The sequence below is a fragment of the Actinia tenebrosa genome, unplaced genomic scaffold (assembly GCF_029948245.1).
Source record: "Actinia tenebrosa isolate PJP-AT-01 unplaced genomic scaffold, QUT_ActTen_1.0 PGA_scaffold5__44_contigs__length_20552954, whole genome shotgun sequence".
NCBI lineage: Eukaryota > Metazoa > Cnidaria > Anthozoa > Actiniaria > Actiniidae > Actinia > Actinia tenebrosa.
In genome coordinates, this window is record NW_028292582.1 from 17,419,322 (window position 1) to 17,432,892 (window position 13,571).

Genomic DNA, 13,571 nt, shown 5'->3' on the forward strand with positions numbered 1-13,571 from the left:
TAGCGCTAAACCTGGAGAAACGCTGTACGTAGGCGTGCCCCGCCTAACAGATAACCTAGTGTTGGTTCCTGGCACCCTGGCGCTAAGGTTTGACCTAGCAATACAACCAAACACTGCGGACGTGCGTTACGTCGTCAATAACGTGGGTAGAAACCTCGTTTCCAAAATACGCGTAAAGTTCGCCGGGGAATCCTTGCTGGACTTTAACAGGTATGATTTGTATACCACGTACAAAGACTTATGGTTGACTGCATTTGACCGCGCGCAAAGGATAGAGCAGGGAATCGCCAGTGATGCCATACGCAAGGTAAGGAGCGCAGCCTCTGGCGCCTCAGGAGAAGACGAAATAAAGACGGCTTATGGTACTAAATATGTCGTTCCATTAGATTTCGAAGTTATCACGAACCACGGTGCATACTACCCAAGGCAGCTAAGCGAACTGCAGTTCGAAGTAACCCTAGCAGACACTACAAACATCCTGCAGGGAAAGGACGTAAGTTCCTCAGCCGTCCACCCATACTCCGTTACTAACTTAGAGCTGCAGTACGAAACGGTATACAGCGAAGATTTAGCACGTAGCGCCGGTATGGAATACAGCGCCGGGAAGGCTTTCCTTTACGATCACGTCGTGATGTACAAGACGTTCAGCTTTACAAACAACGTCGAAGAGGTCATCAACCAAAGCATTAACCTTCCCAGGCGCAGCCTCACAGGGATAATGTTGCTGTTCGCAAAGACATACACGGCAGGATTGCGTGACTCTGAGGCGTTCTTTAATCCTAACATCACTAACGTAGGCGTTAGCATTAACGGAGTGCCTAATAAGGTTTACTCACAAGGGATAAAGCCCGAGGACATGTACCGGGAAGTCGCGCGTAAGTTTGGCGACCAAATTGGCCCAAAGGAATTCTTTAAGGATAAGTATGCGCTGTGGATCGACATGCGCACAACGAACGACGAAGACCTACATGGTCAGGGTTTACGCCTGGTAAATACCCAGGACGGCATTACGTTGGAGATCAAGCGCACCAAACATGCCAGCGACACTACTAAGATAAACGCGTACATTTTCGTAGTCTCAGACGCGCTGCTAAGCGTGGAAATGAATCAGCTAAAAAGCGTTGCCTATTAAAATATTCCTTACGTATAATATGCTTCGCGTATTTCAAAACAACGAAACCAAACTGCAATGCATAGTGCAAGGCGACAAACTGTACTTCAAAGCAAAGGAGGTGGCTTTGGCGTTGGGCTATGAGCGCCCTAGAGATGCAATTAGAGCACACGTATCTGAGAAATACCAGAAAAGATGGGTTGATCTACAAGGGGCTTCAAATCACCGCTCCCCTACTACGCAACCACATTCCGTGTTTATATCCGAACCTGGTTTGTACGAACTGATATTTAGCTCCAAACTACCCAAAGCTGTGGAGTTTCGTGATTGGGTCTTTGAGGAAGTCCTACCCGCGCTGCGTAAGAGGGGTAAATATGCAATAGACAAGCGCTTCGACGGTCCAAACAAGTTGGTATTTAAGGTCGAAAATGAATTCGACCTGCATAAAAAGGTAGTGGACTACATCCGCAGGTTTTACCCCCAAATGCTCGTGACCCCTGGTCTAGGCGAACTGCAGGACGGCGACGGTAAACGCATAAAGTGCTGGCAGAAAGGATATCAGCGAGGGCAACCCGACCTGCTCATCCTGAATGCGCACACCCATTACCGTGGCTTCTGCATCGAGCTGAAGACTCCAAAAGGCAACGGGGTATTATCCGAGGATCAACGCCACCTCTTACAGAGGTATGAAGAAAACGGTTATAAGGTAATGATTAGCAGCGACTAAGATGTCATTTGCAGGGAGATCACGGAGTATGCACAAGGAATTCGCCTGCCATGTAGGTGGTGCTGCAAGCGCTTTAAAAGCGCGCAGACTCTGGCAACGCATTTGAGAATATTCCATAGGTATAATGGACAAGGACAAATTTAACGAGTTAAAGTTCATGCAAACGCACTGGAGGGATTTAACCGTGGGGGAGGTTTACGAGATAAAGAATTACGTGGTCTTTGAAGACTTGGACCGCCTGCGTTTGGTCTTAAAGAATAAAAAAAGAACATACACCCTTTGGGCGCCCGATAGGATAAGGTACGCCATCGAAGGGCAGGACGTTACCCATGTCATGAGTCATGGTAAAAAGGATGGCAGGTGGGTATTTGACGTAGTCAAGTATGAGCCCGAGAGTCCTCTGCATTCGTGAGGACGTCTAATAGGGTCCGCTGCGCTTTAGGATCCGCGGAGCACCAATGCCCCACAAAGGATTCTTCAAGGAATGCACTGCCACAATGAAGGCAGGTGTATTTTTTACGCGGTTTAGGTTTGGGTGTCGCAATGCAATCTGCAGGTGGTTCGCACGTAATACAGTCCATATATTGAAAGGGCGATCAGGAATCCTCCAAAGAATGCGGCTGCGTAGGCTAGCATATACCTTTAAAAGGGGTCCTTATTTTTATTGTTGATTTGTTAAATGTTGATCCCTAACAAACAACAAGAAAAATAAGATCAGGATTTGAGACTCTTTGCGCAAACCCTGCTTTATCATTAAAGGCCCCAAGAAATGCTATTGCGTATCATATATTTCAAAGAGTGTCTCAGAATGTTGACAATAAGGTTAAATCTTTGTTAAGGATGCCTGGAAACTATTTCAAAGAGTGTCTCAGAATGTTGACGTTTAGGTTAAATCTTTGTTAAGACAGTTGAAGATATGTTCCTCTTCTCTAACACAACCACAACGATCGCACTCCTGCCTCCAATACTCCCTTTTAGTCCACGGAACGCCTTCGGCGCGTTCAAAAGAGGGGAAAGTACGGACTATCTTCTTATGGTAATCTATGCGATTCCTTAAGTAATCCTCTTTATGCGGGCAGCGACACATCAAATCCGCACATTGGTAGCAATCCACGTCTTCCAAGTCGTAAGCGCGGGAGAGAAATCGATAATTCACTTCATGCGTTCTCCGGTGCGTCTGTAAACGTTGACGACTACTAAGTATCTTATTACAGAAACTACACTGTCTGGTTCGATTACAGACGCCCCTTTTCAGATGCTGCTGCATTTCGAAGGGGTTGTGGAATTCCTTATTACAGTCCTTACAAAGCCCACAAATGCGTTTATCCTGATGTTGTTGCATCTTTTGAACGGTGCTGAATTCCTTACCGCAATCCTTACAAGCGCGGCTAAGGGGTTTCTTTGTACAAACGCCGCGACGAACGTGGTATTGAAGTCTTTGTTTGGTGCTGAACACCTTCTTACACAACAAGCAGTCCATATATACTTAACAATATCTTAGCCTCCATTTAACATCCTTAACAAAGATTTAACCTAAACGTCAACATTCTGAGACACTCTTTGAAATAGTTTCCAGGCATCCTTAACAAAGATTTAACCTAAACGTCAACAATCTGAGACACTCTTTGAAATAGTTTCCAGGCATCCTTAACAAAGATTTAACCTAAACGTCAACATTCTGAGACACTCTTTGAAATAGTTTCCAGGCATCCTTAACAAAGATTTAACCTTATTGTCAACATTCTACAGGGGATATCGCATGAAGTCCTTAACGGACTCCTTAGCCCACGTTGCCATCGTTATCAGCGCGCCAAACCGTTCTGCACGCTTCAGACCGCACATTTCATCGTACAACTCCTGCACGCGCTCTTTTAACCGGTCTATCTCCTCCCTTTGCATTTCTATGGTGTCTTTTTTATCTTTTGCGTCGGCGACAATTCTTTGCACTGCTTCCACTGGCTCCATATATTTTAGCGAATAAGTTTAAATATAATGAACCCAAATCACATGCCTTGTAACGCTCTGATAGTAGGACCCACCGGCTGCGGAAAGACCCAATTCGTCGTGGAGCAGCTATTAGGACCCTTTAGATACCGCTTCGACTACATAGTGCTGTTTTGCCCCACCTACGTGAATAACTGCACCTGGACGGGCGAAGGAGTGAAAGATGACGACTTCTTCGTAGATATCTTAGACCCCAACGAGTTATCCAGCCACCTTAAGTTCTGGCACAAACAATTCCCTAAAGATACGCAAACCCTCCTCATACTGGACGACATTGCCTGCGGGGACGACGTAAAAAAGCGCACCTCCGAGCTCGTTAAGCTCGCCTTCAGCGGTAGACACGACAATATCAGCGTTTGGTTGCTCTCGCAGCAGCTTACCAGCGTCTCTAAACCCTTCAGGGAAAACATAGGCTCTCTCGTAGTATTTTATACTCCAAGTAAGTCTGACCTGGAAACCATCTTAAGCGACTACGGCGGTGAGATATCCAAGGAACAGTTACACGAATACATGCGGCATTTAAAGACGCACCAACATTCCAAGATGATCTTCTCTTTGAGGTTTCCCTACACGGTTGGAATCTATGATTCCTAATGTATATGGACATTGAGCAGCTCTTAGATGAAGTCCCCGCGCAGTTAGACGAAAGTAACCTTAAGGAACAACTCAACATCCTTGTGTCATCTGGGAAGTGCAAAGAAATGATAGGCAAGGAACTTACCCATGAGCAGGTAAATAAGTTGTCGGAAGAGAAAGTCAAGAAATTCCATAAAAGGTATGAGGCCGCCCTTGCAAGTAAGACCACGGACGCCGTAGCAGACTCAGCCATTAAGCTGGCCACCAAGCTCCTCGGACTTGCACTGCCCATAGACGACGTGGAGCAACTGCGGAAGGACATAAGCGAGGACTATGTCATCGCCCAAGAACTTAAGATAACCTGTGGGTGGTTGTCTTTGAAGTGTGGTAAGTTAATGGCAGTCGCCTCTGCGGCACTTCACGTAGCTCAGCACGTCGACTTGAAGGAACTTACGACATCTTAGAAAGACTTCAAGAAGGACAGAGAAGTCGAAAAGGTCTTCCAGGCGGCACTTGCTGAGGTACCTGATCACTTAGTCAAGTCGTCCTCAGGAATTACCCAGGTCGCCTCAAGTACTTAGTCAAGTCGTCCTTAAGTACTTAGTCAAGTCGTCCTCAAGTACTTAGTCAAGTCGTCCTCAAGTACTTAGTCAAGTCGTCCTTAAGTACTTGCTCAGGTCCTATTAAGTTACTTATCAAGTCCTTCTCAAGTACTTGCTCAGGTTACCTTAAGTTACTTATCAAGTCCTTCAAGTCCTTAGATATAAATGAGTGAACCAGAGTCGAAGGTAGAGCAGCCCCAAGAGGAGCAAAAGATTACCAAGGCTAAATCTCCAGGCAGAGTCGCTGCCGGTAAGAAGCTCGCGGAGATGAGCAGGAAGAACAAAGCCAAAAAAGAAGAAAAGGTGGAGGAAAAAGAAGAGGAATCCTTTATTAATCCTGGGTACGTCATCGGCGCGTTAGGAGTTGCTATAGCAGCAGGCAGCCTCTACTTACAATGGCGGGCTACGAAGCCAAAAGCAGAACCCGTGCATGTGCCGCCAACATATCACGCACCCGTGCAGGAGCCCCCTAAGAGAAGCAAAATACCCGTGATGGAGTAATAACCTTCTCGCTTTGTAATATAATGTCAACCGCGTTATTGAAAACTGTTGAAGAAGCAGCTATCATTACTTCCATCGTTGCGGGTATTGGTTGGGTAGGTAAGAAAGTACTCAAAGAAGACTTTACTGAAGACCCAAGCAAGAGCTTCGCTAATTTTGCTAAGATGACCGCTGCCGTAGGCGGGGCTATCATGGTAAAGGATTACCTACGGAAGGAAAAGTACCTGCCAACGGTGTGATTTTCTAATATATAATGGCTACCTTGCTTGCAGCCGGAGTTATCGCAGCTTTAGCATTCACTGGAGCTAATTATGGTGGTCAATATTTGGATAGATTAGTTAGAGGTGATCGCAGCGGAGATTTAACCGCCGAAAGGAAGAGACACGACTTAGCGCTGGAGAAATATCAGCGAGACGTGGCGGCTTGGAATGAAAAAAGACAAGCTTACAGGGATTGGTTGGACAAGAATTACCAAGACAAGATGCAGGCGGATAAGAACTTCGAAAATACAGACTACGCCTTTAAGCTCTATGCGCAAGCACACCCCGCGGCATCGATGGGATTGAGAAAGCCCCAGTTTAAGGATTACTATCAGCCTTCTAAGAAACAAAAAGATAGCGAGTTGGTCTTCGTAGGAGTCGCAGGGCTGGCAGGAGGCGTAGCTTTGGCGTATCTAATATAATGATCGTCTTTTTGGAAAGCGATAAAAATAACTTTACCACTTATTTGAATCCCCCCATTAAAGCCCATAAGGTTAGGCTGGTTAGTTGCTCTTTGTACAATTCTTGGTATAATTTAGTCAATGCCTTGGTCACTGAGCATAAAGGCGGCGGCAATTATCAAGGCGTAATGCTACCCGATGGACATTACACGCCAATCACCCTAGCCAAGGAGCTCGCCAAGCGCGGTTATACTCTCACCACGGGATTGCCGCACGAAATGACCCTGAAACATAATATGCCAAACTATTCAGTAACTTTTGGAAAGCTTGACCCATTGGGATCTTTATTATGTGCCTCGGGCAAGACAATTACCGACACAGCCATACCTGTGAAATGGAAAGTCGCATCCTCTTACGAAGTCTATTGCGACTTGGTCCATAGTTACAACAATGGAGAAAAGTCTTCTCTTATGTCCAAGTTTCTACCCAAAGGTAATCCATTTGACCCAGTAGAATACACTCCCATTTCTTTGAGCTATGACTTGTCTAATTTGGTAGAAAGCATAAACATCACAATTAAGGTGGACGGAAAGACGGTGGATTTCAACGGGCGAAAGATCAATCTTGTTTTGGAATTCATATAATGGGCCGCGTAGAGGACAAACTTAAAAGGATTTACTATGGGCCTGAAGGCTATTGGAAAGGAGCGTCGGCCATCAAGAAACTCGCGACCTCGGCCAGGGCATCAGAAGAAACGGTTAAGAACTGGCTAAGAAAACAAACCCTCTGGCAGGTTTATCTTCCCGTGCCTAAGTACATTCCCAGACCCAGCTTTACCGTAAATGTCTCCAATGAAGTTCATCAGGTAGATTTGCTTTTCTTACCGCACGACAAGGTAAGAAGAAAGACCTATAGGTACGCTTTGACCGTAGTTGATATCGCAAGCAGATACAAGGACGCCGAACCCATAACCAGCAAGGATTCTGGGGAAGTCGCAGAAGCCCTAGGTAGGATTTATAAGCGCGTTTTGAAATGGCCTAAGCTGCTGCAAGTGGATGCGGGGACAGAGTTCATGGGCGTGGTTACCAAGACCCTGAAAGACCACAGCACTAAGATTAGGAGAGCAGAAGCTGAGTACCACAGGGGTCAGAGCATCGTCGAAAGATTCAATAAGACCTTGGCCGAGCGTCTCTTTGGATACCAGTATTGGAAAGAGCTGGAAGATCCGTCCAAACGCAACAGGGAATGGACTCAGAGGCTCCCCCAGGTCGTCGCGGCTTTGAACAACGAGGCGGCCAGGGCTACGGGGATAAAACCCAAGGATGCCATAAAAAAGAAACACGTGGAACACAAGTCCTACGTCAGAAGTTCAAGGGCGGTCGGACTGAAGGAAAAAAAGCTCCCCCGCGACATAGTGGTCAGATACCTCTATCAGCCGGGGGAACTCGAAGGTGGCAGTAAGAGAGCCACGGATCCTAACTGGTCCCTGGAAACGTATGAGATTTCGAAGTCCGTCACCAAGGAAGGGCAACCCGTGTTGTATTACCTAGATGGCCCAAGTCGTGGATTTGTCAAGGAAGAGCTGCTCATAGTCCCCAAAGACTCAGAGTAGTGCTGCTCCACGCGCCCGATTGCACTCTAGGCATGTCAGTCTTACGTTACCTCTGCAATGCCCGCGTTTGTTATTTATGCGATCCACGGAGAACTGCTGATCGTCATTTGGGTCAAACCTCCATAGTAGAGGTATGTTACATTTGGCACACCTTGCCCCTTTCTTATAGACGTCGTCCACGCATAGGTCGAACGTCATATTTTTTTCTTCGTCGTGCCGCTTGTAGCGAAGGAGTTTCTTAGCAATGTTCTCCTTTGCTATGTCTTCTGGGGTGCGGTCGTAACGCAGTTGCGGCCCCCAGGCTCTTTTTAACTGTTTGGCATATTCTACGCGGCTTACGGCGGTGTAGATAAGGTTGCTCCAACACAGCCGCTGGTCTATGATCCATAAGGTTTCTTTTATGGTAAGCCCTTGCGCGCTGTGGACTGTCATGCAATAGCCCAAGCGCCAGTCTGGATGGGAGGTAATTCTTTCCACCTTTTCTATGGGTACCCAGGCTTTATCATGCGTTACCGCATTTTGCAGTTGGATGTCGGTACCAGGTACCCAGACATCTCTTTTTTGCATGCGGGTGTCGTGGGGTTTGTAGCAAACAGGTACGGGATGCGTAGGGAAGCGCTCTCGGTGTATATTTAGCAAATCCTTTTGTATGCGAGACTGTGCTGCGCGTTTGCTGCTCAGCACCAGATCCTTTGGATGCCAGGCGTATAGAAAGTCCTCGTAGGACTTCGCTCGTACGCGTTTGCGCAGTGTTTTGCATTGCTCGGCGTCACTGAGGCCCCTCAATTCCGCTTTCAGGTTTCTTATTTGATCCTTGCTGCGGTAGTCGGTGTTAATTTCCTCCGCATGGTCTACGAAATCTTTCAGCCATTCGTGGGGCATCTCTCCGGCTATTGGAGGAGGCTGGCAGGGATCTCCGGCGAATATTACTTGACACTTTCCACGGAGGAATTCTACGAATTCTTTGAGGATTTCTAAAGGAACGGTGCAAATCTCATCCCAAAGTATCACCGGAGGTATGTCGTGGATGGCTTCAGGTACCCACTTTTGGCCATTCCAACGGAAGAAGCTGTGGTAGGTCTGCGCGTCGTGGCCCATTTCGCAGAGTTCTCGTTCCAAACGATGCGTTGGCGTTAGCACCTTTATCTTAGGAAAGAGTTCTAACACACGCGTCGTCTTACCGCTGCCTCCCGTACCGTAGAGGTAAGAGAAGCGTTGGTAGGAAATGGGGTCGGCAACTGAAGGTAGAGGCTCTTTGGTAGGCGTTACGGTGCCCTGGGTGTGCTCGCCGTGATATTCTACACGTGCCCTCCAAGACCTTATCTCCTCATCTTTGACGCGCCATTGGCCACTTTCTGCAAGTTCATCGGCAGTGTAGAATTCCTTCATCTTTTCCAATACGTGCGGTTTCACGTATAAGGAATCCGTGGCTACGCGCGGGATATCTTCTTTGTCAAACCGCAGGAGCATTGCGAGAAGGTTAATGTGCGCATATGCGAGCATGCTGGCACGCAGATGGTAATACTGCGGTCGATGGTCCTGGTAATAACACAGCGCATTCCATTCGTGTAGTTTATCGTCGACAAGGTAGTCCCATTTCTCTACAGACACCATCGTTCCTTTGTCATGCGCGCGCTTGATGAGGAAGCTTAGCTCGCCTTCGTCCGTTATTAGGCGCCGCTGCATATGTTTTTCACCTTCTTTTGCGCCCTGCGTGAATTTACCTATGACCACGCGCGCTGTGGGGTTATGCTCCGGTAACCATTGCGTGAAGGCGCTGTGACAAAGTATGGCTTCATGCGCTGTGTATTTTAAAAGTTTGCGCTCTTCAAAGAACTTCAATAGGGGCACCGGTATCCATTCTTTCTCCTGCAGGTGCTTCCCATACCACGCATAGATTATGGGGTGCAGACCCGCTGCTAATTTCCAGGTGGTCAACCGTACAAACCCCGTTGCTGGGGCGTCGTAGTGACCATCCAACGCAACACGAAAGAACTGTGAATCTGGATGTCCGTAACGGTCGTAATATTCCTTACAATCTCCTAGGCCTTTGAAGCTTGCGGGGTAACAATGTTTCATATCCAGCGACACGTATTCGTCTTCATCATACTCCATGTTCCACAGACCACCGTGGCCGTGTTCTACACAAGCTTTAGCTATATCTTTGAACTCCTCCGGTGTGGATTTCCACCCGTTTCTTTTCTTTGCGGCTAAGAAGTCTAAGCTGCGGGAGCTAAGCACTTCGTCAGAGAAGTCTTCTCCTAAAGTCTCACAGGCGCTTCGAATGCGCAGCTGTTCCACTTCAGGACGATACAAAGTACCATCTTGGGTCATAAATTGACTTCCCTCCGCATCCATTAACCAAATAGAATTCTCGTGCATTAGTTCTGCAAGCGGCGACTCCTTGTAAACGCATGTTTCTTTCTTTTTGGGAAACCTTAACTCCCTCCACGCATGTGCGTTATGCTGGTAAATTACGATAGGCGCACCCCGGCCCCCATACTTGTGCGTCCCGGAGTAAATGAAGCCGTCGGCGATGTCTTTCACGTGTATGCGCCTTTCTAAAGCAACCTCTAACTTCTTGATGTTGTCTATCGTTGCTCCAGCCCTACGCGTATCTTTTTCCCATTTCCTGATGGCTTCTCTTCTCTTTAAAGTTAACTTACCACCACGAGAGGAATCCTCAAAGAACTCTCTAACCAGGTTTCCTACGCAGTTACCAGGATGGCGCATTGGTTTAAGTTTTTTAACATCTGGCTTCTTGATCTCGTAAGCAGCATAAATAACTACGGTAACTGGATATGCAACTTCGTAGAACAGCATGTCGATGCCCACCAGCGCTCCAGGTCTCGTATCCTTGCTTAAAACAAACAGGTTCTGCTTACCAGACGCCCGTATTGGATTACGCCCCTTTTCTATTATCCACTCACCGTCTAAATACTTTATAAACGTCAACTCCAAACGGTAGTCGCCTTCAGGCATTAAGTCGATTATCCTTCCTGCTCTTTCCTCGTCCATCGTCTCGTCTGTATCTCCCTCCATAAACGTTGTGAAGGCAAAGTCCGCATCCAGGCGATCCAACACCTGAGTCCTGAGCTTGCGCACAGTCTTGTTTCGAATGCTTTTGATGGCGTCCATCTATATCTAAGGAATATCTTAACCTCCGTTTGCGGTACCCAACACAGCAGTAGTAAGGGACTTCTCGCGAAAGCTAACAGTGTAACGCACCTACTTCACACGGGTTATTTCCATGCCGCCAAAAAGTTTCCTATAGACGCTAACGCGGGTAATCCCCATGAAAAGGTGATAGGTTCCTGGGGACTTCGCGAGTCCCCCTTACTGCTGCTGGGGTGTAAGACAAGGTTGTCCACTGTCAGCGCCCCTTTACGTACTGATTGCCGAATCTTTAGCGTGTCGTATCCGTGCGTCAATCTATTTAAGAGGTTTGGTTCTTCCGCACCCTGATTATGAACCAGCACTTATTTCCCAATACGCTGATGACACGACCCTGTTATGTACAGATGACGATGAAATATCCACTGTCTTCTCCATCTATGAGGAATATGAAAAGGCATCTGGGGCTAAGATTAATAAAGAGAAATCTAAAGGGCTTTGGGCAGGCTCTTGGAGAGGTCGTAGTGATCCTCCCATTGACTTGCAGTGGTCTTCAGACAGTATTCCTTGTCTTGGCACATGTTTAGGAAATGATGATGTCTCTCATCCAAATTGGGATGGTCGCTTAAACAAACTTTCTAGTGTACTAGATTCTTGGACACATCGTAATCTTTCCTATTCTGGTAAGGCTCTTGTCCTGAATGGCCTTGGCATGGCAGGTCTATTGTTTTGTGCCTCAGTACTAGCCATGCCAAACTGGGTCTTGGCGCAAGTTTCCAAGTGTACTTTGGATTTTTTTTGGTCGGGGAAAAAGCATTTGGTGTCACAAAACGTTCTTTTCCAATCCACCACTCAAGGTGGGTTTGGTTTAATTGATATACAATCAAAGGTGCGCGCACTTCATTGTCAGTGGATAAAGCGGTGGGCCCTGTCCCCATCGAAATGGTGTGCTTTCTTCTCCTTTTTTGTGGAGAAAGTATTTGGTGATGATTTACGTTCTGTTCTTTCATATCCTGCATATTATCCTTCTCATTTACTACCGGATTTTTATGCCTCACTTTTAGATGCTTGGGCATACGTCGGTGGCCATTTCTCAGTTCAATTGAAAACTTTTGCTATTCTGCGGTCCTCTGATGGTAGTGCATTGTCTATCTCATCTCTTACTACAAAATCTGTTTATTCAAATATCATTGAAAGGAATGTTATGCTTCCTAATTGCGTTCTGAAATTTCGCCCAATCTTTGGCGAGCTCTATTGGACAGACACATGGTCACAAGTGAACATTATGCCTTTGGATCGTCAAGTTCGTGATCTATCGTGGAAGATTTGCCATGGAGTGCTCTATACCTGTGATCGACTTGTCAAGTTTGGTATGAACATTGCTGATCCTTCATGCTTTTGTGGACATCCTTTGGAAACTCCAGTTCATTTATTCTTTGAATGTAACCTCATGCAAGAACTGTTACTATGGGCTCAGACCTTATTTCTGCGCGTTACTCCCTTGTCGCCATCCCTTCAATCTCGTCATATGCTATTTGGATATGACAATCATGAACGGCAGATTATTCCACCTGTTTTTTCCTATTTTCTTAATCTGTTGAAGTACTTTGTGTGGTTGGCTAGGAATGAGTATTGCTTTGAAGGTACTCTCCCTGTTGCCTCTGTGGTTAAAGCAAAGGTTGTGAAACGACTTCATATCCATCTGCTCTGTTACTCTAAACGTTCGGTTAGTCGAAAATCAAGGCGTTTTTTCAACAGATCCTGGAATGTTTTGGGAAAGTTTTCTCCGGATATTACTGTTATAACCTGGTCAGCCTAAAAATAGTTTTCTTTGTCTTCTTTTCACTTGTACTTGTGTAACGTTTATGCAAGGGAAAACGTTGTGTTCGCTTGAATATACCTATGAAGTGTTTTGATGAGTATAATCCTAGGTAGACCAGGATGATACTCCATATGTAAATGATGTTTTGATTATCTTTTTGTATTAGTGTTTATTGTAGTAATCTGTAGTGTGTAGGTCTACATGGGGGGCGGGGCTCATTACCCCGGCGTGTCTCTGGCGTCCATGTAGGACCCCCCCTTGCTAAAGACCACCATGCTGTCCCTTTTGCACATCTTGGGACACTGGTGCGAAGCTAAAACAAAAAGGGGTTAATCATCTATGGTCTACGGGCCGACTAACCTGTCCCTTAGGCTTCGGCCGAGCTTCCTGATTAGTCACTGGATAGCGGTGTCGGGGCCGAAATCTCCGGCGTAGCCGTAAATGCTTCGCGCTGCCATACTGCGCTTCGTCACTCGATGGCTGGAGGTATGGTCCTACTCAATCAATAAAGAAGAGAAAATCATTTTCAGCGAAAAACGTAAAGGGAAAAAGGAAATAGAAAGCTCCTGCAAAATCCTGGAAGCACAGGAGAAAACCGGCAAACAAGCAGCTCTACTCACATACAACACCGAGCACGGCAGGACTATAACCCGGGTCCGATGGTGAGAGGGGAGCGCTAAAATGTTTCATTTTTCATCTTTGTCCATTTTCTCCTATATAGTATCCCGAGTATTTAAAAATGCATGGATTTGAGCAGTTTACATACATTGGTTACGGTGGCACTTCTTTTTGATTTAACTATTGTCATTAATTCTCTGTAAATATGACACAATCAATGGTA